This window comes from Pyxicephalus adspersus, chromosome 6 (genome assembly GCF_032062135.1).
Source record: "Pyxicephalus adspersus chromosome 6, UCB_Pads_2.0, whole genome shotgun sequence".
NCBI classification, from domain to species: domain Eukaryota; kingdom Metazoa; phylum Chordata; class Amphibia; order Anura; family Pyxicephalidae; genus Pyxicephalus; species Pyxicephalus adspersus.
The window spans coordinates 81,963,132-81,981,383 of NC_092863.1; the positions used below are offsets into that span (position 1 = coordinate 81,963,132).

Here is an 18,252-nt window from a genome sequence, read left to right on the forward strand (position 1 = left end):
ACCTCTTCTGAACTAGAAACTTTCTGATTGTGATTGTTGATACAGCATGGATGTCAGGACTATGATCCCTGTTAATTATGAAAACTTGGACTATGGGTGCAGTGTATTATACAAACCAGATTAAGACAACCAGAGTGAATTCTCTAATTTATTTCAGCTTAAGTGGGAACAAACTCTGCTCGTTCTGGGTGTCCAGATGTCTTTGCATGCATACTTGGCATCTGTAGTCCGGTGCCAGTAACTACCATGTAAAAGGAAGCAGAGCCAGCCCCCATAGTACTTCATAGTGAAGACTGCAATGATGTAGGCAGTATTGGCCTTATGCAGTAGTGCAATTACACTATCTTCTCTTGATAATAATATTTAGGATCTTCTATTCTTGATCATGCTACACCACCCCCTAAATAGATGCTGGGGTGGACCTGCTGTTGCCTAGTTCCTTGGCCATCACCAAAATTAGGTAAGTATATAAAGACTAAGGACTGGCTGGAGAAGGATGTGTATATGGCTGGTTGGGAAGGTATATATATATCTGTATATGGCCCCCAGGGAAAAGGTTGGGCATTAGCAGTGTATACATGTCTACAATATCTTTCCTTCTGGTCATCTTTCTCCTTGACTTCTTCCCTTCCTCCTTTCAGTTATCCAGATATACAGTTGAACAGGAACTAAACATGGAGGTGACTTTCATTTCTATGCTGCCCTGTTAAGCAGAAAAAATCCTCACAATCCTAAAGCTGTGTACAGACATCAATTGTTGTTACTATTATGACTCAATCATTAGTTATTGTATAAGGTGGCATTTTTACAGAAGTTTGCTGTACAGATGCACTGCTTGACTATTGCTGAACAATGAGTTCCATTCTATGGAGTGGGGAAGGAGGGGGACAAGTGCTGGTGCCATGCTCCAGGGACTACAATAGCTCTTGTTATTAATCAGTCATTTAGCGATATGCTAAATGATGTCATGGGCCAACTTTTAACAACAGATGATAACCAATTATCGATTCCAGTATTAAAAAAAACTAGCGCCTCCATAAAGCAAGGCTCTAGGGCAAGGTTGAGGATGGGCCATGTAAATATTGTGTATAAGGCCATTAGGGCAGAAATAGAAGTTCTAAAATGTCTTTCATTCTGGCGCCCCTTTAGCTTTATCCTTGAATCCTCTCTTTCCTCTTCTTTCAGCGATCCAGATATACAGATTAACATGAGCTAAATATAGGGGCTACATTTTATTTTTATAGTTATTATTGGGCTGGACCTGCCCAATCCATTGCAGTGACAAATGCTTTTCTTGTCAGCTCCTACATATTAGCAGCCACCTTCTTGGTTTTTGTAAGATCTATCCAGGACCACTTTAGCCTTCTTTAACTGGAAAACAACTTTAACTCACTGATTGTTCGAACTCATTGCCCCGGATTGCCCTTTTAAGCTTTTCATATTTATATCTACAAATATTTCATAAAACAAAAATCAGAAAAGGATTTACACACTGCTGAGTAAATGGCTCCCTGTCATCCCTCAGCTTCATCTATCTTATCAGAGTAATGGGGTGAAGTGACTGTGCTGATCATTGTTTGGCTCTATTGCCCGTGAACTATGCAGTCATTTCATTAGAAGTAATACAATTCCGAAATCTTCAAATACTTTGTTTGGCTGTTCTGGAAAGGCAAAAAATGGGTCACCTAACCCATAGCTGGGAGGGGTGAGCTTGCTGCAAAAGGACAGGCAAATTGTATGGGGTAAAGGGGGTCTATTACTAATTTTTTTCACCCAGGATTTACCCAACTTCTACCTAAAATTTACACCTTTTCCACAATGGAAGTCAATTAGAAAACTAGATTAATTAGAAAAGTGAATTAGTAATTAGAAAAGATCAAATTAGAAAAGTGAATCACCTTTTACTCATTATTTAGTTTCCCCTAAATGTAAATTAAAAACGTGTGAATTTTGGGTAAAAATGGGGTGAACCTGGGGTAAAAACTGAATACAGGGATCCCAGGGATACTGTATAAGCAAACCTTTGCTCTATCTATCTCATTGCTGCTCACGCTTTGGGTGTTGCCTGTAACACAATGGAATGCAAAACAAACTGCAGTTAGAAATCAAAAGAATAGAAGAAAGAAGGGTTTTTTTTTGCGGCAAAACAAATGTATATTATAATATAAATTGGAACAATAATTGCTTTTCAACACATGAATATATACAATCAGGTATGTTAATTGGGTCTGTTCCATTCACATCATGGGACTTCCGACCCTATAAGATAATGTTCTAGAATTTTTTCCAGAGTGTATAAAAAGACTTGATATCATGGCAAGATGTTGCAATCGAGTAACCCAACATTAGGGGTATCTGAAATATGTATAACCCAAAAAACCCAATCTTAGAACCTCTACCCCTAGAACCTTATCTGTATGTTGAACTAACCATACAACTTTTGTTGGATAATTGTGTGATTGCCATTAATGGCATTTCAATATGTTCTGAAAAATGTTCTTGTATTTCAATGTACAGTTCTGTTAACGCTCTCTGTCCATCCCCTGAAGAAGCCAATCGTTAAAACGCGTCGGGTTTGAACCGTATTCCTTTCTCAAATTATGAAGATTACTTTGTCTAGGTGGAGGGTTGGAAATCTCATGATGTGAATGGGACAAACCCAGTTAACATACCTGATTGTATATATTCATGTGTTGAAAACTATTGTTCCAATTTATATTACAATGTACATTTGTTTTGCTGCAAAAAACCCTGCGTTTTCTAACATAGTTCCTTTAGGGGGGCGGCCATCCAAGATTATACCCAGGAGGGAGAAAAATTTTCATTCTTTTGATAAAACAAACTGCAGCACAACACACACCTACATCTACTTTATAGTGAATTACAAAAAAATGCATCTGCATCTGTATGTTGCATTGACCTACAATAAAAACATAATAGTACACCTATTTTTTAATTGTTAGGGTGCATTAACAGTAATTTATTTTTTTAATATGCTACGCAGCACATTCACACACATATATGCATGCAATGCAGCACATTTAATTTAAATACGCCATGCAAAGTACATTCACACACATAAATGCTTGCATTGCAGCATATTGCTTTACAATTTGAAGAATCCTTAAATATAATACTCACTTTAACCTTCTCTTTCTCTGTGTCTCTAATTTCCTGTAGCCTTTTTGGGATCATTTTCTGTTTATACGCATTCACTCCAGTAGCAGTGTGGCATGGTTTCTGGATAGTGACAACAGTGGAACATGCCAGGTAATAGATGTTAAAAAGCCACCTAAAGTTTCCAATGAAAAAATATTAAGGGAGTATATTCTGGTAGATTTTATTGGGATATTTTTATTATCTGAATGCAGGTTATAATTGAATTAGATGTATGAAGAATTTTATTGGGTTAGATTTATTATCTGAATGCAAGTTATAATTGAATTAGATGTATGAAGAATATCTGAGCCTGTTTAAAAACTGCTACATAGCAAAAGAGGAGCTTGCATTTGCATAGACAATGGCTTTTCGGGCCACAATATGCAGAACTGAAAAAATTCAGGATAACATTTTAGTGAGCAGATTGCACTTTGGAGTTGTTATGTTTACATTGAAACGTTTTTACTGTTATGGATATTATCTTTTACTATTTGTGATCTTCAGATGAGCTCATGCTGCTACTCGTTGACAGATCACAGACAGTGGGAGGATAAGACTTAGAAGGGTATTGAACAGCAGCAGAGAAAAATCAGGTTTCTTTTCCTGCCAGCCATGGCCGTACTGTATATAAAAATTTAGTAAATCTTGAGATTGGATGTACAGAAATGGTGACCACTGACAGCCTGCATTGGACAGCATTAGAAGATGGTCCTATAAGGAATATGTGCCATAGAATGTAGTAATACGGATGTGGGGTGGATTGGGAATTTTGCACACAGTTAAGACAAAATAAAAAATGTTATAGATTTATCCAGCAATCAAATCATCTGGGTTGCAGTCTCAAAATATGGGGTCTTGTTTAGGTCTATTTAACACACTGATACATCTTACAGAAAACTTCACCTAGCTAATGAGCTGATAACGTACACACAGGAAGTGTTAATGAAAGATTGCAAATCCCTGGTTAAATTTAAATGTGAAATGAAGTTAGCACAACATTTTAACACCTTAGACTAACATGTTTTCTATATATGGTTCTCCATGTCCAAACAGAGCATCGGAATATTTCAAGTATTTAATTATAAAATGTTATTTGTTTGAGGCCACAAGTAAAGACTTGAATTGCATATATGGATCTCACGTGGTTACAGGAGAAACCCTAACAGGATAACATTTAGGGGGTCAGTTAATAAACGGATGTGGATGTAAAAACATCATCAGCTATAAACTGAATTGCTAATAACAACACCATTCCTGCACAATACTGACAGTTGCCTGTAGATTCTATCAGGACCATATAAAGTAGAATGACATTGAGGACGGAAGGGTCATAGTTTTGTATTGGGTTTAGATTTACTGTAAATTTTCAAGTGTAATCCGAGATATTTGACCTGAAAATGACAGCAAAAGTATAAAAAACAAATCCTGGTTTATACTCCAGTTACACCAGTAGTAGGTGCTGTGTTCTCTTGTAAACTATGTAACAAACTGTGTAGTATTTTGAATGCTTTACATCAGGGCCCAAGCATTGACTATTGGCAACACACTCCATGCAAGAGTACATTCTCTACGTATTTCAAGCTCTTGGCTTTGCTGGCCGGCACAGTGAAGTCACCTATTCTGGCAGTGAGTGGTGGAGCCCAGGGCCAGGCAATATATTTTTGGTTTGTTCTGTTTCTTTTAAGATACTTTTTGTCAGCGGCTGCAGAAATGCACCCTTGTTTGTAAGATGTTCCGTTAATTCTTGACAGGAGAAGGCTTTTGCAAATGATAGAAATTGTATTTAAGCAAATACTGCAAGCATATTGGATAAAACAGACCACACAATACATACGTTTGTAAAAACCAGTACTTAGGTAGACTTATCATTGTACTTTTTTCATGGGAAGAGCTTGTCTAAACACTTGGGACTGAAGAAGTGTATCTATTACACTCTTAGTGTAATGAAAAGACCCATCAGTGTCCAATTGACAGGGGTGGTCCAACACATTCAAGGAAGCTATACAGGTGCATTACATGCTGAAGGGCCATAGGGAGTTGGGTTTATTCAAATGAAAGTAACTAGGTCAATCACATTCCTCAGGGAAACGCTGTTCTATTAGTTTCAAAGAAACAAACAGTTCTATTGCATTGTTGGAGCAAACAATGTCATATCCTTAAGGATCAGAGCTAGCCAGCCGTACTTTTCTTAAAGAACATTATATTTTAAAGCTGTTCCTTACATTTTAGCATAGAAACAGGTCCGGTATAGTTTTAATTTAAAAAATGGGTAAATCAAGAAGTTAATATATCCTTCAGTAGGGCATTTTCCTGAAGATACTAAATTACACCGATGTTACATTAAAAAGAAAGATAATCAGCCACTCAACTATTTTCTGATTAAAACTTTTTACAGTGTACTGGACAGAAAATTTGTCAAGGTAGAAAGAGATTAATCGCAGAAATATGTCAACAGACAATGTTGTTGGGACAATGTAACTCCATCAATGTCTATGAAATGGCCACAGAAGATCAGAGAGAAAACTTCAGTCTGCCATGGAATTGGTGGTGAAGAAGGCTGCTTCCTACAATGCAGTGGTATGAGTACCATGGACCTAACAAGTAAGTCTGTGCCATAAAAAACAATTATGCTGAACAATTATGCTGTGCATACTTGCTTATCATGGCAGAAGCTAACCACCCACCAATGGGTACAGTTCTATTTTAATCCATACACAACCCAGTCTTGCCAAGTTATGAGCAATGGATATCTGCTGATTAGTAGCTGGAGCAAATTTTCTCATCAAGCTGCCTCAATACAACCATGCACTAGGTATTATAAATTGCTCATCCACATATAGTATTATGGCATCATGTTCTCTGATAACTGAAAATATTTTGCTGGCCTGAGCATTACACATGACTGCATGTAGGTAAGGAAGACACTGATATTAGATTTCCATAATTCGTTCCTACCTGCTTTCTGCTCTTTGCTTTCCTGGTATGGGCAGTGACAAGTTGGCCATATGCTAGTCATCCATTAGGTATTAGTAGAAGAAGATAATGATTGACTTTGCATTTGCACCAGGTGAAAGGGGCAAGGGGCTGCTCCAGCTCTATGAAGTGCCTGACAAGGTGGGAATTAGTTACAGAACAAGACTGGCCAAGTTGCATAAATTGAAGAAGAAAGGAGGAACGACTTTCCCCAGGTCCATCACAATATCAAGGACAGAGTATTTCCCTCATCAGACTGTTGTGGTTGTCTGTACAGACAGACTAAAATATTCATCCCAATGCGGTTGCTGCTTGACGATACTGCATGATGATGTAATTTTGAGGAAAATATGGTCTAGTATCTGGCTAGTGCACAAAAATATTTGTCCAGTCTCTGCTCTTTGACAACCTGCAGTCCTATTGATTCAATTCTTAGGTCTGGATGCAAAAGGTAATATCAGACTCCAAATTATAGATGCCATTTACCTTTTTCTGCAAACCACATTCAAATGTCATGCAAACTGAACTTACTATCCAATCAAATGCTATACTTGCATGAAATATGCATTAAATTTGAATCTTATTTTATTGGCCATCTCTAATATTCATCCATTAGAACAACAACAAACAAACAGCTACTGGTTACAGCAAAATATCAATTACTACCCCTATTTTCCATACTCCTATTTTATGTAACCACTAAAGTTGTATCTAACTTACTTAAAGTCCTACCTGGGGAAAGTTGGTACATACTGTCTTCTCTAAGGAGGTATCGAAGAAGATATTGTATTTTAAAGAGGATATACACAGTCCTGGAGAATATAAAGGGAGTAGCTTGCTGGAACAAATCCAGCAAGTATAACTTGGAAATATCAACAGTACGGCAGCCAGGGTGGCACTCATTCCAATGTGTTCCATCTATAAATGAAGTAAGGCTTCTGGGTGTATTGACCCATAATGCCAACTATTTTCCTACACTTGGAAGCAACGGAAACAATATTTCATAGTCAAAGAGCTTTTCTTCTAATTAGTTGAATAAACTATGTCTTTTGAATGCTAACAATGCCAATTGCAGGCTGCAGCTTGGCAAATCTTGGCCACTGCAGGGGAAAGTCTCCACCCTTGTCCGGCAATGATTCAGCTCTGAAGACACTGCATAAAAGACCTTGTACATCCTGCAGTTGTATAAAATGCAAATATCATTCCAAATGATAAAAAACAGATTAGAAAAAAATTGGAAAGCTGATGTCCAGAGAAAACAAGCAGATTCTTTCATTTTGTTTTCCCTCAGATCAATAAGGTCAATCATAATTGGTAACAGCTCTACTTTTACCTTAGGTTATCTTTGTTCTGTTTTATTAATCAACCTTTGATGATTCAATGCCTTACTTAAGGGGGAGTCCAAAGAACCATTCTTAGTCAGCAGAAGATGCCATCTCCAAAAATGTCAAATCCCATTTATAACAGGTACTTTAAATAACCACATGATCAGCCTTAATGATGACTGCATATTTAAATGAAATGGAGGGCTTTAACTGTGCAAGGATGCATTCACTATAGTAAATATAATTTTGGGCAGAACCAATAGGTAGCACCGTTTGACTTTTTCGGGGATGCTTATTTTCTCTATCTCTAAATATCTCAAAAAGTTAAGAGCCCCCTAGGGGGAATGCTAGGCTAGCTTGAATCTAGGAAGAAGTATTGGCAAAGTGACGGTTGCTACAAAAGATCAACCCAACACCTATAAAACTTACCATTCCTGCACTCCCCCATGATTTTTGGTGTCCCTAAAACCTTGCTTTTTGCAGCCAATATTTGCTTTGTGCACATTATATACTGATAACCCATGAGGAATCCACGAAATGGTGATGATATATGTTCGGTAGCATAGGGAAGAACATGGCACACACTTGTGGTACTTTTTGGTTTGGGTGCATAAAGTTGAAGAATGCAAAATGAGTACAGCAGAGAAGAATGGAAAGAATTTAAAAAGAAAGAACAAATATATAGAGAGGGATAGATAGACTTTTTTTTTAGATTTCCTTGCATGTGATTGGGAATTCTTTGAAATGTAAATTGTCAACCTATTTACTAAAATCAGTAAATCATCTATTGCAAGGTGATCATTCACCATAGTAAGTAAACAGCCTATACTCTTTTCGTAAGTCATACCATAATTCTGCATGAAAAAGGAACATACAGGTAGTCCCCGAGTTAAGGACATCAGACGTACAAACAACTCCTAGATATGAACAGGACTTCCCTGCTGGTTTGTGTGCAGGACCGAGGCTTGATGGGGGGAGGGGACGGTTCCTATGACTTGTAGAAAAAGTCTTTTGCAGTTCTGCAACCTCTTGTAACTCTTTAATGACCACGACAAATACTGTAGTTGTTTCTTTTTGCATATCAAAGCACAACTTGCTCCAGAAGTTAATGAATGTCTAGTCTCCTTTTTTTAAATTTATTTATTTTTTTGCTTTGTTTGTGATTAGCTCACAGTGAGGATTTTATACAGTAACTGACACCACGCTGCCTAATAATATGTTGATACAAGCATACAGTATATCCTAATTGAATTCAATAAAATAATATACCTGTTCCGACTTGCATACAAATTCAACTTAGGAACAAACCTACAGTCCCTATCTTGTATGTAACCCGGGGACTACCTGTATTTCAAAGGATGTCACATGGTCAAAAAAAGACATGTCCTGAATTTTGTGAGATGATGGAATTATTGTTACAAAATAAAATAAAGCCTTGTTTGGCATATGATATTTATAATTAGAGAGACAAGGGATCAGAAACACAACCCTTGGTAATGAAGGCATTAAAGAGATAGATGGAAGAATGTCTGAACTGTGGTGGCACGGTATATATAAATAAATATTTATCTGGAATGAAGGAAGGTGGGAAGAGACAGAAGAATGTGGCAGATATAATAGGAATCAACATAAATAGCAACTGAATACCATCCAGCACAGGATAAGGTAATGTGAGTTCGAAGCTGGTGACTAGTGATGGTTTGCATGGTTTTCCATATAAAAATACAGCTCAACTTTCATAGCCACTTTCATTTTTATTACATCTATATTTTATTTATTTATAATTTTATATTTATATGTTTATGACCTATAAAAAATAATAATATATACTGCATATTGGTTTGCAGCATCACCCAGACTCTCCCATGATAGTTTATCTTCTTCAGTCTTGGAGAGCTTTAATAAATTAGCCCCAATGGGTTGCATTGATGCATACTATAGTGAACAGTGGTGGCTTAAAAAAATCTTCTGCACCATCACATTCACGGATGTATTAGATGCCTGGTCCCCTATGTGTGCATTGTGTTTAATTTACTAGCAGCAAAGCAAACAAAGCAAGGCAACAGGTTCCCTTTAAAACCAGTGGCTGCAGATGTGTATATGTATATATGGCCCCTGTGCTTGACTGGTCTCCATAAAGGTAAAAAAAACACATGAAATTGAAAGCAAATGACCACTCTCTATTCTTCCATGGTACAGTACTTATAATGATACAGTTGAGTATTTGTGCTTCCCTTGCTGCCTGTAACTTGTGATTTGACCTTCTGCCTATATAGAAATTGGAAAATGGTTCTGACACATAGATTTTGCATCACCATACCCAACAGTAAAACCATCTGAAATTCTGTGCAAGCTGGACTTGGCACTGGAGAAGGAGGCTTGAAGCTATATACTGCACCAAGTGACCCCAAGAACCGGTCTGGTAGTTTACTGGACTTACCCTTTAATACAACCTCATTTAGAAGGTGTGAAAACCTATTGCACCACAGAACATCCTGAGCTGCTGGGTGGAAATAAATTCTTGAGTACGAAGAAAGCGGATTTGTCAGGGGAATAGGAAGCAGGTTACAACAAAGCCACAGCATCTCTTAGCAGTAATGTTATCTCTGCCTTTGGACAGGCAATGCAATTTGAAGGGACCCGTATCAAAAGCTTGAAAGGATGCAAGCTTTTAAGAGAAATAGGATCCTCAAGGGCTGAAAAATATCTATATTAAAGAAAACAATGGTAACTTTATATATCAAGAAATATATGCCCCATGCCCCAATTGATGGTAAATATAAGCTTGAACAAAGAAACATTGATTGGAATCATAAAAGAAGTGTGTGTGTGTGTGTGTGTGTGTGTGTGTGTGTGTGTATGTGCGTATATATATATATATATATATATATATATATATTTATATTAATGCAATATTTAGGCTGTGTCGAAGTTTACTTTTATACAAGCAGAAATTATATTTGTTCATTACTAAACACCAAGTCACCAAAATGTACATAAAATCTTTACAGCTGAAAAACACCAATAAAGAGTAAATCAAATAAGTCATTAATTTATATCACCAAGCTAAGCGGGGATTGCACCGTATCCTCTCAGAACGATGTATGGTAGAACAGTGTGTTGATTGCCCAGGGGTCTTTTTCTGCCCTAACCATCAGTGCTTAATGTACTGTGTCAGCTGAATGGATTGAGTGCCCCAACTGTCAGGCTTTGTATATGTGCAGCTTCTCCCTCCTTTATAAAAGTGTTGCAATCCTCTTATATTAGCTAATGAAAGAACCGTACAAAGAAGCTATGCTACTGGAATGCTGCCTTTAGGAACTGGTTGGATGTACTATGTACCAAAAATTCGAAAAGTAATGTGCCGTGTGCAAATAAACTATTTACATTATTGCAGTTGGTAGCATTTCATAGGATTCATTAATCCGCTACAGTTTATAATTACTAAAAAAACAAAAATGTAATGTAGATATATAAATATTGAATATAGAACAAATAAAGTGCCTTTTTATGTTACCAATAGATTGATTTAATCCTCTTCTTGTAGGAGATAAAGTTATAACTTTCAAGATGTGGCTTGTAATGGAAGTGATGGATGTTTGATCCATTTACCTCTCTTTAGTGTTTGCAGTCTTTCTGCTGATGAGTGGGCTGGCAATGGCAGTGTTGAGCTGAAAAGGAATACATTAGGTCCAAGCTTCTCTAACAAGGGCTGTACTAAGCATATTGTATACTTTGCGTCAATGAGCAGTGCCAGGTTGGCAAGAATAATGATTAGGGGCCTGAGTGATGCATCAGTGTAATACACGCTCAACTCCTATGTATAAATCATGTGTATTTTGTCTTGGTGCACCAGGTTACAGACTTCCCAGGCCCTGTTTTCTTTGTTTCACAGACAATGCAGAGCCCAAATCCCCATCAGGTCTACCGTTAGGTGTAGGCAAATATCAAATGAACACTACTGCAAAAATTAGCACGTTGCTGCAGAGGTTTCAGGGAGCAGATGCCAACACACACATTAAATGTTCTGGGTGACAATTCTGCTTTGCATATTTTTTTTAAACAGTGATGGCACACCAGTTCCTGTGCAACAAACCGGACTAATAACAAGTTACAATTAGCAAACGACAAATTGCTCAAACCCATTATTTTCCTGTTTGTGTCAAAAAGAAAAACTGCTCCAAAATCTGCCTTTTACCCTTCTCAATTTACATGTTTGGTAAATATTACACTTGTTTGATATTCTGTACTCAGATGTCAGATTTTATTTGATATTTAATTATGCAATATAAACACTTTGTAGGGAAAATCACTGCAAACTTTTATTTTAGTATATATCCAAATAGTCTATAGAATAAAAACCTTACTTTTACTGAAAAAATGTAACCAAATGTAATGCCAAAAGATAGCTTGTGCAAAAACAAAACATCTCTGATTCTTACAAGAAATTGACTTTTACACAAACTTAAAAGGAGAAATTACCGGTATATATCATTCAGGCATAATCTCCTTTACACTGCATCCCCATAGATTTCTAGCTCCCAAAGAAGCCTATAGGGACCCAGCAAAGTGTTTCTTAACCAGGGTTGCTGGGGTTTCCCTAAACAATGATCACTTTGAGTTTCTCATGTCATTTTTATTGACACCAATGATCTTTTTGGTTTTATGTAAGGTTGACATTCTTCCCAAAGACCAGCAATGTAGGAGACATTCTTCCTATTGACCACCACACTAATGTACTGCGAGCTGTGGATATAGTAATTATAGTGGGGTTCCCTGTGTATTTTTAGGGTTCCCTTATGTTAACAAGGTCCAGAAAGGCTGAGCTAGCACCAAGGCACAGCTACCAAGGAGTTTTAGCTCGAAAGAGGTAAACAGCAGAAATAGGCGAGGCTGCAACTAGGCAACTAAGCAGCTGGGTGATGGAGGGTGGGTTACCTTAAAAGAGACCTCATGGCTGGTGCAGTATGTTATTCATGTATTTTAAATATTTGCTTTCAGGGATTTCCTTTTTCTACATATTCTTTTTATATTTACTTGCAATGCGTCTTTGAACTTTTTAGAAGATTTGACTACTCTAGAAAAGTCAGCACCTAGAAACAACCACCTACCATTCTTATGTCCTTTTATCATCTGGGGGTATCCAATTACTCTCTCTGCTGACCCGAGTCTCTACCCCTACCTTTACCTCCCTACATAACTTTTTATGTAGTTTCAGTGGAGGAAAACGGGGGAATATATAAAGAGCCACCTTTCTAAAATAAATTCCTAAATTAATTTCAGGTCCCAGTGAACATCTAGTAATAGTTACTTATCTGATGTAAAAATAAAGTTCTACATCATTATCACTATGGCAGTGGCTAGTGTTACAATGGCATTACCTCGCAGTATAGAGTTTGCTTTTCTTGGCTCCCTTGGTTTGTTCAGCTGTTACTGCTGCTTAGTATTTGGTGAGTGCTGTCACATAGATATGACGGTAGTCCTTACCCTGTCAAAGCTTTGACTGCAGTCACCTCTTTGATCTTAGTGAGTAAATCCAGTAAATGAAGCAAAGGTAAGTGCTGTTAAGGGATGGGGGGATTTAGGTGAATCTGTTGCTTTGTGATTGAAGGAGAAAAGTGTACAAAGTCTGAAGTTTAATTTCAGATATCCAAAGAATTCTATCATTTTCTCCTAAAGAAATAAGGTAATATGAAGCAAACCATTATGATGTGGCTATCAAACCCTTCTCCAGTCATTCTTTGCTGGGTATATCCTTAACTTGTCAATTGTATCTGATTCAACAATAAATACACGGCCAAAAGAAAATATAAAAAAAGTGTTATGATCTGGGGTTCCTTCAAGTTGGTCAGATTCAGGTTTAGCATTGTTGCCCAAAATATGGGTTCAGCTTACTCCCTGAATATACTGAATGATCAGGTTTTTCTATTAAATGGATTTGTTTCTTCCCTGATGGCACATGCATACTCTATGTAGACAATGCTAGGATTTATCAGGCCCTAAATTGTGAAAGTGTGGTTTAGTGCAGCTGTTGCACACTGGTGATCCGTGAGAAAATGTTGGTGGTCCGCAGCTCTGGACGGCATGCCCCCCAGCAGGGTCAGGAGAAGCACCCCACTGGGAGGGCACACCAGCCAGAGCTGCGGACCATGTCCCCCGTATGGATTGCAGGCCCAGGGAAGTGGTTCTGGGCAGGTTCTGGCATCATGACATCACTAAGGGGGAATTTTTTCCCCTTTGAGTGACACACCGCTCCCTGCGCGGTCTGACACCGGTATATGTAGTGATTCGTGGGTCCAAAAACGTTGGTGACCACTGGTTTAGGAGGTATGTTACATCATTTTTATACATGAATTGGCCACTACAGTGACCAGACCTTAACCCCACTGAGAATCTTTGGTGCTGGAGGAGACTTTACACACTGCTCCGACTCTCCTATCATTAATACAAGATCTTTGTGAAAAATGAATACACAAGCTTATCAAAAAATACAACAGTGAGCGTATGCCATAACGAAAGCTAAAGATGGTCCAACACAATATTAGAGAGTGTGACTTTTTTGGCCAGTGTATACCTGTTCTTTATGTGGGACCTTTATGTGGGCTGTGATTGGTGAGATTCTAAACAGCTAAACTGCTAAACTTAAATCATCAGTGTTACCAATCATAAGTCACCTGTGGGGAGGAAAGGTTCCCAATCGATAGGTATTATCTGCACCAAGACATACTCGGTTGAAATATAAATGAATTAACATTCTAATATGGAAACTTGGTAATACGTTGGTGCTAATCTTTCTGTATTCGCTTTCTTTTGCCCCAGTGATTCTTCCTGCTGTAAATTAGGTCACATCTCTAACTTCATTATTCTAAAGACCAGTCATTCATTAATGTATTCAGATGAAACTCTCAGAAGGATCTGCGGAGAGAGAGCAAACTGAATTCCCGGAAATGCACTACAAGGCTGCCAGGAACTGAATATACCTAGGAGACTGCAGCTGCAGGCTTCCAAAATAAACCTAACAACTGGATTCAATAACTACACCAATGTAAGTTATTAGTGACTAAGAGAACCTTTTCCATAACGTCTACTGTTCTAAAATAGAAATGGGGCATAAACTAGACTTATTGATACGGGTTGCAAATTAAATCCATCGTCAAATGAAATAAACACGAGAGAACGACCTTTAAGTTAGAGCATTCATTAAACACAATAGCTTGTTGCCTAAGAAAGCCATTACATAAATAGGTCCACAAGGAAATGCATTCTTTCACGGCAGAGAAATCCCACATGGGCATATGAAAGCAGTGGAGGTAATGTAATCCAGTGGGACACAAGCTTGTTATCACACCTGACCTATCAAAAAAATATTCCCAAAGTGTATTGGTATATTTTATTTATTATAAAGCGTAAGTATATCCAAGTAGAGAGGAAATATTATTATTATTACACAGTATTTATATAGCACCGACATACACCGACTTACACAGCGCAGTACAACGTCCATAGTAATGTCACTAGCTGTCCCTCACAAGGAGCTCACAATCTAATGTCCTTTGGTCCTTTGAGGGTCAGCTAGTGACATGACTATGGACTTTGTGAAGCGCTGTGCAATATGTCGGCACTATATAAATACAATAAAAAATAACTTTTACTTAATGGATGTTGCAATTTATCTGCACAGAAGATGTCTTGTTTTCAAAGAGATTGCCATTTTATGGAATGTGTTGTAAGGAAAAGCAGTAAAACAGATAATAAAAAGCTCTAAGTAAAAAACAACATTTTTAAAAAAAAAACACAATGATAAGATTTTTACATCAAGCTGCTCAATTTTATATATGTGTATAAAGTAATTTTTGGAAAACCCATACATGCTCTATACCAAACACCAAAGTTTTTCCCTAGCCTCCCCAATAAATATGTGTCCTATCCCCCAGATTTGGCTTTCCCAGGTACCACTTTGGATGGCTGTAGCCATGTTGTACTGTCTTGTACTGTATGCAGCCAGGCCCCTAGAAATCTAGTACTGCTCTACCCATATCACTAGCAATCTATAGAATTATGTGGATTACAGGAGCAATATCCAATGGAAATATACTGTATGACCAAGCACTGGCAGGCTACATTCAACAGCAAGGCAGCAAAAACTTAAGAGGTCACAGCATAAGAGGAAGTATCTACGGAGTGGGACTGAACAAAACTTTCTAGATTAGGGAGCTAGCAGGTAACAGGATTTTTATTAAAGCAAGGGCAGACAGGTAATTATAAATGAATAGATTATAAATGATTATAAAAGAATATTTAAATGTTACAGTTTTAATATTGAACTTTGATAACAAAATGAAAAAATAAAAAAAATAAAGAAACGTATTATCATCTTTTAACTGAGTTTTGGTGTTGGCCAGATAGCATTGGCTCCAATTGACTTAATTTCTTGCATTTATTATTCCTTGAGTAAATTATTGCCAATATTAAAGCAACAGATAAAACAGAACAGAAGGGCTAATCAGGGTTTTTTCAAAGAACAGAGCACTAGGCATACATGGCAATTCACTGAAATATTACTGAAACTGGATGCAGTCAGAACAATTATAACAAGTCTTTGCCAAGAGATCTGTAAAACATCATAATGCAGATTAAGTGAAAAAAATCTGCATATTTCCAGTAATGAAAAAGACTATGAACATTATTAGGAATGTGTAATTAAAATTATGAGTAGTCAGAACACCTGTTTTTATATGCAATTCTTGCATTCAACAGTTCAAAGAACAAGAACTGGCAAAGAATGGATCGGGCTGCATATCCCAATATCTGCTTAATTAGTGTAAAGAACAAATAAGCAGGCACGAGTAACTAACTGTATAATAAAAAACAAGGATTATTGAAAGAACAAAGAAAAAAAACAAAAAATATGCAAAACTAATATCCTTATTATGCAAACAATACTGAATTACTGGCTAGTTTGAATCACTTGCAAATCAAGATCAAATATTTTGTCCCAAAATTGAATTCACCTTAAAGAAAAAAGTAAAGGTAATGACAACTTAAAATAATTAATTCCATCCAAAGCTAGCCTTTTCCATGTGGATCAAAGCAACATGTTCACTCTAATGTCCCCACCCCTAGCAACAAATCAGCATTTCTTAAATCTCTCATGGCTCCATTCACCCATTGGGAATGGGAAACCAATGCTCCAAAACACTTTGGACATTGCACAGTATTTAGGAGTCTCTTACTTCTTCCATGTGATAATACCATAAGCCAATTACCAAGCATCAGCGCAGCAACATGAAAGAGAAGGTAGAGCTACATGCACCTCTATAACCAGAAGGGTACATATACTGTATATATATATATATATATATATATATATATATATATATTCTTTAATCCCAACAACCGATCAAAAAATAGACTGAGAAAGGGAAAGGTAAATATTTGCTGTCCTGTACAGCTCATATGCTTTAATATATGAAACACAGATAGCCAAGATATTTACCCATGAAGAACAATTAAAAACCTAAATGTTATTTTTGGTTTGCAGATCTACCATTGCATAGAAAGAATAAACTTGTTAAAACCATTTTATTCCATACTTATGTGAACGTTGGGCAGTAAAGACATAGGTTAGAGAGGAAATCAATGTCTTTGAATTACATAGGTTAGGAAAAATAATGTGTATAACATGGCCTAGAAGGTCAGTGCTGGAGGAGATCAATCCTAAACTTTCCCTGGAAGATCAAATGACGAGACTTAGATATTTATACTTTGAATGCATCGTGCATCAAGGGAGAGATCATTAGAAAAAGACATCATGCTTGGGAAGGTTGAAGGTTAACATTAAAAAAAAAGACTGGTGTAATGGACCGATGCAATTAAAACAGCAATACATGCCCCCCTGACAATAATCATCCACCTGGCCGAAGACTATCCAAAGGGATGCCAACTAAAAGGTTGCCAAAAAAATGATTATAGCTTGCTGGTGTTCAACAATAATCAATAGGGTAGTTGTAAACAGTCCGTTAACACTGTCCCCGGTAATTGTCATCAGTTCATGGGGGATGATATATTCTTTTTCATCTTTGTTAGGCATACTATTCTTATGGGCATTCCCCAAACATTTTCAGCTTCTGCGTGCTTTCTGTCATGATTTCCCTACAGTCTGGTGGCTGATGTACTAGAGGTAGAAGTGCAACTGGGCAGACGTTCAGCAAAGAATTTTACTGTTCTGGCAACAACAGTTTTATCATGCAGGAACAGCAAGATATACAATTTTTTTGCAGTATATTAGGGAAGACTAAATCCCACTTAGATAAAAAAAAGATATACAGAAGTAGGCTTTAGTGGCAAACAATAATGTGTGTAAGGCAAACAAACAAACCTAAATACCAGCAGTAGTACTAAACTGTTTGTTTAACTGAACAAACAAGTTTTTCATTGTAAGGTTAGGCCCAGTTGTCTCCGTGCCTGACGCGTTTTGCTGTATGGCTTCCTCAGGGGAGGTAGAAAGTATACAGTAAGCATGAAGAAGATAAAAATGTTGGGGGGATTCACATGGGAATAGTATGCCTAACAAAGATGAAAAGATAGAGCATACACCTAGCTGTGCATGAGAATCTCAGTGTACATTCTTAGAAGGTGCTAAAGCACCCTAAACCAAAAGAAAGCCAGGTTCAATATGTCAGTGCTGGCCAGGGAGTATTTTAGCTCCACATTACTGGAGCAAAGGTGAGTTCAGGTCTGCTTTAATGTCTGGAGCATGGAAGGGTTTGCAGATCCTTATGTGATAAAGAAGGAG

General features: G+C 37.3%; 1 protein-coding gene across 3 annotated transcripts in view; it reads right to left on the minus strand.

The window, feature by feature from the left end:
* The window catches only part of RGS7BP (regulator of G protein signaling 7 binding protein), a 57,575-nt gene that overhangs the window by 13,635 nt on the left and 25,688 nt on the right, over positions 1-18,252 (minus strand). The window contains exon 1 of one of the 3 annotated variants that reach the window (XM_072413809.1): positions 6,865-6,999. The exons of the other annotated variants lie outside the window; for them this stretch is intronic. The gene's annotated coding sequence lies outside the window, so the exon portion shown is untranslated. Of the gene's footprint in view, positions 1-6,864; positions 7,000-18,252 lie in introns of those variants that run through there. 3 annotated transcript variants of the gene reach the window in all.